This window comes from Marmota marmota, unplaced genomic scaffold, assembly GCF_001458135.2.
Source record: "Marmota marmota marmota unplaced genomic scaffold, marMar, whole genome shotgun sequence".
Classification (NCBI taxonomy): Eukaryota; Metazoa; Chordata; class Mammalia; order Rodentia; family Sciuridae; genus Marmota; species Marmota marmota.
Genome location: NW_026000240.1, coordinates 2,045,118 through 2,056,639, shown reverse-complemented (window position 1 = coordinate 2,056,639; position 11,522 = coordinate 2,045,118). Strand labels below are relative to the sequence as shown.

At 34.2% G+C, this 11,522-nt stretch overlaps 1 protein-coding gene across 23 annotated transcripts in view; it reads left to right on the top strand.

Annotated features, from left to right (window-relative positions):
• The window catches only part of Dlg1 (discs large MAGUK scaffold protein 1), a 274,457-nt gene that overhangs the window by 46,907 nt on the left and 216,028 nt on the right, over positions 1-11,522 (top strand). The window lies entirely within an intron of this gene.

The window sequence follows — 11,522 nt, the reverse complement described above, 5'->3', positions numbered from 1 at the left end:
CCCCCCACCCCCCCGAGATTTACAGGCTGCTTTTTCCCCCTAACAGCAAAGGTCTGTAAGACCTTGATTACATTTAAATTTGCTAAATATGTTCTAAAAGTTCTTCTCTTTCACTTTTTTTGTGTTCCAACCTGTCATGCTAGTTCAAAGTATAACTCATTTTGAGAACATTTTCTGGACTCTTCCGTCTATTGCAAGTGTAGTTTTTCTTAAAGAAGAAAATAGTCAAGTTCTGATTGTGTGTTGCCTTTGGAAATATATTGATTTGGATTTAAAATGATTAAATATATACAAGTACTTTGTGAAGTACTTGTTTTAAAGCCTTATTGAACATTGTCTTCAAAGTACAGCATACTTAAGTTAATCTCTTAAGTTTGGCATGTTTTATTTGTAAGCACCAGTTTGTGGACATTGTGTGATTGTGTTATAGATTTCAGGTACTACATGTAAAATGTATAGATTGGTTTTTATTACCTTATTGGTTTTTGTTTCTACACCCTATGTCACACATTGATTGTTAGACAAAATTGTAGAGATTTTAAAAATGATACTCACTGAGAAAAATTTTAATTCTGAAAGTAGCCTTATTACTATTATTTCTGTGTAGTGAAGAGGAAAAGTGGGAAAATTTATGAAAATTAGTTTTGTTTTCTTGTTGCACAGAGTCACAGTTCCAACAGTAGTTTGTGATCAGATACAGACATGTCTATTATGTGGGTCTATCCCCTGTTTATAAGAGGATGTCTCTGTACCTCTAAGTAAACTGTGTTAATGAAATATTTCTAAAGAATGTTTAAAGGGCACATAAATCTGAAAAATAGAGATTTTTTTCCTCCATAAGTTCTTTTTATGGACAGATGTGGTTCTCCTCTGTGATTTACCTGTCATCATTTTATTCAGTGTAGTTTTATTTTCTGGTTTTATAATAAGGTTATTTGAAATGATCTCTTTCTTCTTCACTCTTTCTTGATTTAGATTTTTTTTTTTTGCTTTTGACCCCCTTTTTTTTTAGCAAAAGAGAGCTACTATTGCTTAAAAAATTGAATGCATTCATTATCTTTAAAGTATTTATAAATATTTATTATGTAACTGTTAGAGCAAAAATAGAAAAAGATGTAGGTTGGAAATTAGGAAGCCTAAAACATTATTTGTAGTTAACTTTTGAAAAACCTGACTTAAAATGATTTGTTCTATAGTTAGAAATAAACCCTTTGAACATTTCAGACCAGCGGCTATAGCAGGAATAGCAAAATTATTTCTTTTCAGTTCAAGAATACAGTGCATGCTCCTCCTTCCTGTTCTTCTATCCTGGGGTCTTTTCTGTCTTTTTTGGTCTTCAGAGAGCTTATGGTTTTATATGTGTGTGTGTTTTTTAAAGTCTGACAATGTAGCTGATGTAATTATATCATGTTCATATTAAAACACCTTTCCAAGTGAAGTTTTTTTCATCATCCGCCTCCCCTTTCTCCCACTTGTGTAGGCACAGTGAGTTAGGTAGGCATGTTGCATCACTGCTACCATGGATACCCTTAAGAACAGGCATGTGGGTTGAACTAAAGCAATGATGACTAGTTTTCTGGTTTTGTCACTCCCCGCCCCATAACTATGTTCTTCACAATGAAGACTCTTATTTAAAACGTTTGCAAATGACTACGTTGTGAGACATGATGACTAAATCATCATTGCTATTGAACTGCCAAATCTTGGCCTCCATTTACAGTAGTATTAATACCTTTTACTAATTTAAGATGATCATAAATAGTTCTACATTCCTTATCTGATTAATACATTTAAAACACAAATGTAGTGTTTGTTTTGCCTCTTATCAAAAATGAAAATGTACTTCCTTCTTGAATTTAAAAACTACTGTTCTGGATTTAGATACTTTGTAAGGGAAAAGATGCTAGTGAGCATTTCTCTCATGGTACTTTTGCTAATTATTAGTATACTAGCATTGATTTTGTGTTATTTAATCAGCTTGGATGCACTAGTTGGTGCTTTTTCACATAATGTCTCTCTAGGAAATACTTAGTTTTCTGTTTGTAAGTTCTTATTCTTGGTTAGCTGTTTTGAAAACAGGTGAGTTGGTGAGGAGTTAATATTGTTAAGTACCAGTCAGAGAAGTGTGATTTTTGTCAGACTTGTTATCATCATAGTAATATTAACTGGCAGCATACAAGGTCTAATGAGTGATTTGGGAATATTGTTATATACAGTTATATTTTCTTATGTTAGCAATAAAGCAGTATGTATAAACTGCAATTAAGGGCTTTTCTTTATCACAGAGGTTTTTTGTTTTTTTTTTTTTTAAAAGCTGTTTAGTAAATTCTGGGAGGGAGTAGGGAGGGACAGAGCCAGGCATAACCTGAGTACCAGAAGTTTTTTGAATAGGATTATGTCTTTCTCCATCTTTTGTTATACTGCTTGTTAATCAAGTAAGTTGAAAAGGAATGTGCTCTTCTCAAAACTGTTCACTTTAGGGTCATTTAGCAGAAGCTTAGGTGACAGAAGAACTGAAAAGGAAAAATAATTTGTGTGTGTTCTTAAGCTTAGGAAGGAAAAAATAAACTTATATTTCAGAAGATTTTCTTACATTCAGTGCCAGTTATTAATACTCTTATTATTGAACTTAAGACTTGGAATCCATGTTAAGTGCCATCAGTACAGTGTTTGAAGTATATGCAGTCTTGGGTGTCTTTACCCAATGAAAGAATTGACATACATGTGTTTTAATTGTTTTTTTTTTTTTTTTGCACCAGGGATTGAACTCCAGATATTCAACCACTGAGCTACATCCCCAGCCCTATTTTGTATTTTATTTAGAGATAGGGTCTCACTGAGGTGCTTAGAGCCTCGCTGTTGCTAAGGCTAGCTTTGAAGTTGAATAATCCTCCAGCCTCAGCCTCCCGAGCCACTGGGATTACAGGTGTGTTCCATTGCACCAGGCCATACATATGTTTTAGAGGAGGTGTAGGCCAGGTTTTCATTATTTTTGTTAACAGGGCACCCTCCCAACCCCAGTTCTAGTGAGGTTTTCCTTCATCTTTGAGATTTCTATGCATAACATTTTGCAAACTCATACACCGTAATCTTACAATAGCCCATCAGATTCCATTTGATAGATTATTTCCTCAGGGAAGCCTTCCTTGATTCCTTATTAAATTAAGCCCCCCCCACTTCGATGAAAGCATACATTATTTTTCCTTAATAACATACAGTATATTGTGTACTTTGTGTGATTCTTTATTATTGTATGTTTTTCTCATTGGACATGTTAAAAAAGTTAAGACTGTTTTGTTTTCCCTGCTTGACCAAATGTCTGATGTATAGTAGATACTCAGTTAATAATTTTTAAATGAATGGAACTTTGGCACAGATGACCCAAATTTGTGGGTTAAAAAAATGAATATTTTGCTTTGTACTGCATTTTTAAGTCCCTCCCTTTTTTTATACATTTATTTTATTTATTTTTCTGTGGTGCTGAGGATCGAACACAGCACCTCACACATGCTAGGAGCGTTCTACCGCTAAGCCACAACTCCAGCTCCTTAAGTCCCTTTTTTAACCTGATTACATAATGATATCCTAGAAAATTGTCATTAAAATGTATTTATCATTCTATATTAATGAATTTCAAAGGTTACAGAAAATAGTTTATCTTCCCATTGTTTTCTGTTTCTTAGTTTATCACAATCTCTTGACACTTCATTGGCTATTCATTTCTTAAATATTTACTGATTATATATAAAAATGTATATTTGTTTCTGGCTTATACTTGATTTGGGAGAGATGGAATCCTTTCTTATTTTATATGTTTACTTTAATCTCTGGGCTGCAAAATATCGAACTAACAAGTTAAGCACTGTTCAGTAGAACTTTATGCAGTAGTGGAAATGATATATATCTACACTCTTATCACTGGCTCTTAAAATGTGTTTAGTTTGACAGAGAAACTGAATTTTAAATTTTAATTAATTTGTATTCTTACACTATTGATCTGTAACAACCATTTTTATAAATCCGATAACTTTTCACTTATTTACTCTACCCCCTGATTGATGGATTGATTGATTTTTGGTGGTACTAGAGATCAAACTTAGGGCCTCCCACATGTTAGGCAAGTGCTCTATCAGTGCACTACATTCCCAGCCCTTTTATTTATGTGCTAAGACATATTTTTCCTACGTTGCCAAGCTAGCCTCAAACTTGTGATCCTCCTTTCTCCAGAGTAGCTGGGGTTACAGGTGTGCATCACCACACCCTGCCTCTGAATTAATTAATTTTGGTACTGGAATTGAACCAACAGGTGTTTTACCACTGAGCTACAGCCTCAGTTTTATTTTTTATTTGGAGATGGAGTTCTTACTAAGTTGCTGAGGATCTCTTTGTTTTTTTTTTTTGGTACCAGGGATTGAACCCAGGGGTGCTTAACCACTAAGCCACATCCCCAGCCCTTTTTAAATATTTTATTTAGAGATAGGGTCTCGCTGAGTTGCAGAGGTTAGCTTTGAACTGTTGATCCTCCTGCCTCAACCTCCTGAGCCGCTGTGATTATAAGTATGCATGTGCTAGGCTCTTTAGGTTTTTGAGTCTGACCTTGATCTTGCCATCCTTCTTATTCAGCTTTCTGAGTCATTGGAATGCAGGTATGGGCCACAGCCCCTGGCCCTTTGAAATTTTTAAACATTGTTTTTGAATGGGAAATAAACTCACAATTAAAAAATCAAAACTAGCATTAAAGAGCTTATATAAATATGTGTCACTTCTATTTTTTTCCCCCTTGGCTCTCATAGGAAACTTTTAAAATTAGTATTTATTTATCTTTTCATACTTACATAAATACATTAGAATGTCTTTATTTTTTTCTTGCCATTATACCGTTTTTTCACCCTTGTTGGTTTTACTTATCCTGAAGGCTTTCCTCATTCATTTTTTAAGAAATATATTTAACCAAAGATGAACTTTTTAATAAATAACTTATAACAGATAGTATCATTGGAAAAGTTGAAATTTGGATCCATATCCAGTATTGTATATCAGGAAATTTTTCAGTGGTTCAAATGACTATGTCTCCTCCAAAATTAATGTTAAAATATAATCCCCAATGTGATGATGTTGAGAGATATGGTCTATGGGAAATGACTGTTGTAAGATTAATGTCCTCTTTTCTGTCAAAGTTATACTTGTAGTCTGAGTTTCCTAATGTGTTTGCTGTAATCTAAAATTTAAATTTCATAGTGTGTAGTTAGGTGATCACAAAACCATGTGGTTGAATATAGCTATTTGAGCCCACCTCCATAACATATCTCCTTTTGTCCTGAGTCTTCCAATCATAATGCCTGTAGGTACTAGGTAATCTAATCATAACTATAGCCCTTAAAGTGGCAGTGCTGCATTAGGGATAAAACCCTGGGCAAATTTCCTGCTCAGTGTGCTTGCTTGCCAAATTTTTTGGTAGCACACCATTCTGCAGAAGTAAGATTTGCTTTGCCCTGTAGCTTTTGATCATGTGTCTGATTTCTTGTGACACCCAGATATTTCTAACATGTCATGAGGATTTTCACCTTTTGAGTGAGTTATTAACCCTTATAAAAGGTTTCAAGATTGAAGGCAGCACTTCATTGCTCTTCTGCTCCTTATAAAAGGTTTCAAGATTGAAGGCAGCACTTCATTGCTCTTCTGCTCCTTTCTGCCATATGAACATTTTTAATGTTTTGGTAAATACTGTCAAATTATCTACGACTTAAATACCTTCAGACTATTTTCCGGTTAAAACACCTTACTTTATATTAAATATATTTTCACTAAATTATTTCTGTATTTATATCTGGAAGGGCTCATTATTACTCTTAATTTATCTGATATGATTAGGTTTCTTTATTCTTTCCACAATATTTGTCTTGCTTCTTAACTATTTTATCTTTTTGTTAATTTTTATCATCTAATTAATGTTCATCTGAAGTTCATTTTTTGTGAGACCTATTGAATTGGAATAATAGAGATTGCTTTCAAGTACTATCTTTATTTTCTTCTCATCTATACAATATTATTCTTTTCAAATGCATAATGAAGATTTCTGTTTTTCTTATTTTGCCACTCTGTTGCTTTTTAAATTGTAATACTCTTTCTCACTGAAAAAATTGTGCCATTTAGAATGGGCAGAGAGTAAAGGATAATAATAGCCAAGTGCTCAGGCTTTGGAGACTGTTTAGGTTCTAGTCCCAGTACTTGATCACTGGACAAGTTTCTTATTCCCTCTGGCTTGTAGTTTTCTGAATTATAACACAGGGAAAATGGTACTACTTTACAGAGTGTTTAAAGATTAATTGAATTAATATTTGTCAAGTTTGTGAAACAGTGACAAACATATGATAAGACTTTACTAATGTTAGCAGATCTTTTTAATAATTTTTGTTAAATAGTAAATCCTGACTGGACAGAAGTCTTTCCTGAAATTTTTTTTTCTTTCTCTCTATTGTAATCCTTGTTCCTTTCCATTTGCGATTAATATTCTACTTCTTTTTCTTTATGGGGTGGTAGATGGTTTACATCTTTATCATCAAGACAAGGTGAAAGTTGAAATAATGGAAATATAAAAGAGAATGAGATCAAAAGATACTTCCATCCATGCCTGTGTATTCTTTAATAACCTCTTCTTTTGCTGCTTTTATTTTGGATATTAGAGCTATGTTAATACCTAGTATTCTGAGACGGTTCTCCTGAATCTCTGGTTGTCAGAAGTTGATAAACTATAATAACCGTAAAACTTCTTTTGGTGATGGATATGTAACTGTCGGCTGAGGATACAGAAAAAATAGAATTCTGCCCTTGTGTGAGAATAGTTATTCATTATTCCAGTGGGTACTCAACAAATATTTGTTTTAACTACATAAGTAATAAAATATTGTATAATAAATCATCAGAAAAGTTTTGAATTATTTTTGTTTTATTTGCTCAGGAATTAGGAATACCAAATTTGTCTCCTTTGGGTAAAATACTTATATCATGATACATTTAGTTGTAGTAGGTTGTAATACAATTGTGTCTTAGGTAGTAACTTTGAAAGGGGTGTGAAGCTTTGAAAAGTCAGTACCAAGATTTCAGTTTTTAGATTTTTTAAAAGTTGAAATGAATAGAAATGTTGCCCTCTACTGTTGGCTGATTATTTTACTGCTGTGTAAAAATGTTCACTAACCTGTAATAGGATGAATACTTTTCAATGTATATATTATACTACTAGGTTGAAGTATATTTATAAAACATTAGCTTCTAACTTAGTTGTTAAATTATAATTAAGTAATGCTAACTCCTGTGAAATGTCTTTGTTGTCATTTTGGCTTTTAGAAGAACTTGAGTTCTGAAACAAACTTTAGTATACCTTCTCATTTTATGTGATGAGCTTTAATTACTTGTTGATTGATACCTTAAGTTTGTGTAACTCAGCTTGTATTGATGGTTCATAAGCAAACTATAGGTAAAGATAATTTTTCTAAAATAATTACTGTTTTAGTTTATGCTATTTGGCGCTTGAAAGTTTGAAACTTACGTGTCAGATTTTAGAAATTTGATGTTTTAGTATTTAATATGAATGTAAAGATCTTTTCATAAAGATTTAAAAGGAGGCATTACTTTGAAAATGGTGGTGTTGAGCAAGTTTTGACCTGATTTCATGCTTTTCTCTACAAAGTGAAGGGATTAGAAGAGATGATTTTTAAGATTCCTTCTAGCTTTTTATTACTGAGTGCCTGATGTATATGAAGTCCTATACTATATCAGAGATGAATATGGAAAACAAAAACTGGTATAGTTCTTAGTCTAGATCAGAGGTTGGTAGACTTGACCAGCGGCCAAATCAGGCCATGCTCTTTCATTTACTTACTGTATATGGCTTTTTATTGTGCTGCTTGCCAGAAATAAGTAGTTGCAACAGAGACTGTGTGACCTGCAAACCTCAAAATGCTTATTGTTTGCTTCTTCACAGAAAATGTTTGCTGACCCTTACCCCATATGAAATTCTGGTCTAGTATAGAAGATATCTAAAATGATAATTTCAAGTGTTTCGGACAAAATGCCAGAAATGGTTTAAAATAAAGGTATATGGAAGTAAGGAAAATAGACTTTTATTTCTTATTGATTGATTGATTGATTGAACTTTGTGGTGCTGGTCTTAAACCCAGGGCCTTGTACATGCTAAGCAAGTGTATTACCACTGAGTTACATCCCTCTTTGGAAAGAGGCTTTCTTTATGGGCACTGTTCTTCTTGCTCAGCAGTGTGTTAACATCTTCCATTGATTCTAAGTTTCCTGTTAGCAGGTATCCTGCCTCACAGCCAGGTTGCATCACCATCATCATTACCATTATCATGTTTATTGCTGGTTTTTCCTTTGTGTAAAAAGCACAAATCTGCATATGCAGCTCAGTGCCTCCTTTTTATAACTCTGTAATCACCACCCACATAAAGATTTTAAACATTTTCAGTACCCCAGAAGGCACTTTTTGTCTTTTCCAAGGCAGTATTCCTCCCCCAAAATAATAATTTTCCTGACTTATATCACTGTAGATTAGTTCTAAACTTCATATTACTGGGATCATATCGCATAAAGGATTACCTATGGCTTCTTGTACTCAGCATCTGCCGCAGTCTGGCTGGGCACAATCAGGAGCCACTTGTCAAAAGAAACTAACTTTATTTTTAGAACCACAGGCGCCAAACAAAACAGCCTCTCAGGAAAAACCCTCAGAGCCTCAACTGCCACCACCAGCTTTCCACAAGCCTCTCTCTCCCACACAAGCTTCTCCCCACCTCCCACAATCCTCCTGCTCTTGAGGCCGATTGGCTGGGTCACATGGGCGGAGCCAAAAAAGTCCCCCAATGAGCAGCTCCGTGGTCTGAAAGGGCAGGGAAACAGCCCAATGAGCATCACCGCAGAGGAGCCAATCAGCTAGATGTTGCTGGGGCCGCTGTGAGCCAATCATCAGCCGGCAGCTGGAAGTTTGCTGGGGCCCCTTCGGCTGTGGCTCTCAACAAGCATCTATAGAACTGCCCAGGCCATAGTTTTGTTCCTTTCTATTTCGGTGCAGTATTCCATTGTAACAAATATACTATATCTAGTTTATTCTGCTTTTGAGGAAATTTGGATTTCCACTTGGGGGTGGGGCTATCATGAATAAAGCTTTGAATATCCTTGTACAAGTTTTTTTTTTTTGAGTATGTGCCCTAATTTTTCTTGAGTATAGAACTAAGAGCTGGAGTTTTTAATTCATCTTGTTGAGTCCTCAGAAAGTTTTTGTTTAATAGTACATATTGGGAGGGAGAAATCAAAGACACATTTTTTACCCACTTTGCCTAGTCCTTTGCTTTATTATATGGCAGTAATTTTATATTTCTTCACCAACTTTGTGATTAAGGCAACATAGATTTTGACTAAATTAGTAAGTTTTATTTTTGGTGCCAACTCTGTTGGTAATTAGGGTCCTTGCTAAAAAATTCTAACAGGTTGAATGAGTGCTATGATAGATTAGTGGAATTTGCTATGGCCAAGGGATTGCAGAAGTGTGGGGGACTTGGCAGAAGGATGGAGTTATTTGTATTTAATATATTTTGAAAGCTCTTACTTATTGAATATAATTCTATAGCATCTAAGATTATTTCCAAAAAAAGAACAAAATTACTTCTTTATTCAATATGTCATAGAATTCTAATTTCATTTATTAAACTTTTCACTTTTTAGAATGTCTGTTTACCCCTTTCGAGATTCTACTTCCTTTTTCAGTTCATTATTGCATCCATTTATACATCTTTTCCTCTTATCATTTTATGTATTTACAATTGCTATTTTAAGGTTCTTTTCTGCTGGTTCCAACATCTGTGTCATCTGGTTCTACTGTGGACCATTGTCTTTTGATTATGTTTCTCTTACTCATGTTTTCCTGTTTCTAGCCATATTTATTTTGTTGTGCCTTACGTAATGATAAAAAAACCATTGAAACCTAACTTACCTAATTTGACTTTCAAGAAGCTGGAGTGAAGCAAAAGAAATTGAATTTGGGGCTAGGTTGCTGCTTTAGTTACTTTCATCTCACTTCTGTTTTCAGGTATTATAAGGATGAGATCAGTTCTGGGTCTTTTATTGGTCTTTTTCACCAGCAGTGCTTTAGGATCTATAACTGAAACTAAGAAATGTTTTACAGTTTTTCCAGCTCAGTTCCTGCCTCCTATACTGTGGTATCTTCAATGATGTGTGCAGACAGGTAACTCTCCAATTTTGGCTCCCCCAGAGCCAAACAACCACTAATCTCTTCTCTATTTCTGTTATTTTGTCATTTGAAGAATTTTATGTAAATAAGGATTACTTTTCCCCTCATCATAATTTTCTGAATATTCATTCAGAAAAACTCTTTGTAGATATCAAAAGTTTGAGTATTATTCTGCAATATAGATATACCACTATTCAGCTTTTTATAGTAGAAAAACTAAAACTCTTGTTGATGATTGTTTCTCTAGTTCCTCTGTATCTTTGTTAGTATTTGGTATTTTTTAAAAAAAATTTTAATCATTTTATATGGTTCGGTGGTTTTAATTTTACTTTTCCTTAATGACTTAAAATGTTGGACATCTTTTCATATGTTTATCTGCCATCCATATAACTTGTTTCATGAAATGTCTTGTCTTTTGCCCTTATTCCAATTGGATAATCTATTCTTTTTGCTATTTTTTTCTTTCATGGAGCAAAAGTTTTCAATTTTGAAGAAATTCAGCTTATCCTTTTGGTGGCAGATATCAAGAACTTTTTAATATTAGATTCTACAGATTTTTTCATTTTAAAAAAAATTAAGTTCATGATCCTTTTACAATTGTTTTATCCAGTTTTTATTGTGTTAAAATACCCATCTCGTATGATTAGCTATCTTAACCATTTTTAATTGTGCAGTTTGGTATTATTAAATGCATTCATAATGAAGTACAACCATTACCACCATCTGTCTACAAAACTATATATCTTGAAAAACAAACTCTGTATCCTTCAAGTAATAAAGGATACATTCTTTCCTGTCCCCAGCCTTGGTAACCACTATTGTATTTTATGTGTCAATTGCTGAGAGCCATGGCGGAGTCTGTTTGGCCCCTGGCATTTTGCCAACAGTATTGATTGACAGGCGAGGCATTACTATCTGCCTTGGCTGCTACTTTTGAGTTCTTGTGGGGATTCCCCGGGAGTTCCCATTGGTTGGAGAAGTGCAGGAGGAGGGATTTTCCGGAGGAGATATTTCCGGTGGCTGGTTCCTGGAACAGCCAAGTGGCGTTAGGGAGGAGTTGCTGGTGGAGTTCAAAAATAAAGTTTGTTCCTGCTTCAGTGGCTCGTGGTTTGTGCCCAGCCAGACTGCGGCAGTCAATGATTTTCACTATTCTATGTACCCCATACAAGTGGAATCATATAGTATTAAGTTTCATACTATAGCATTAGTCAGAATTTCCTGCCTTTTTAAAGCTGAATGATAATTACAGATAGACACACACACA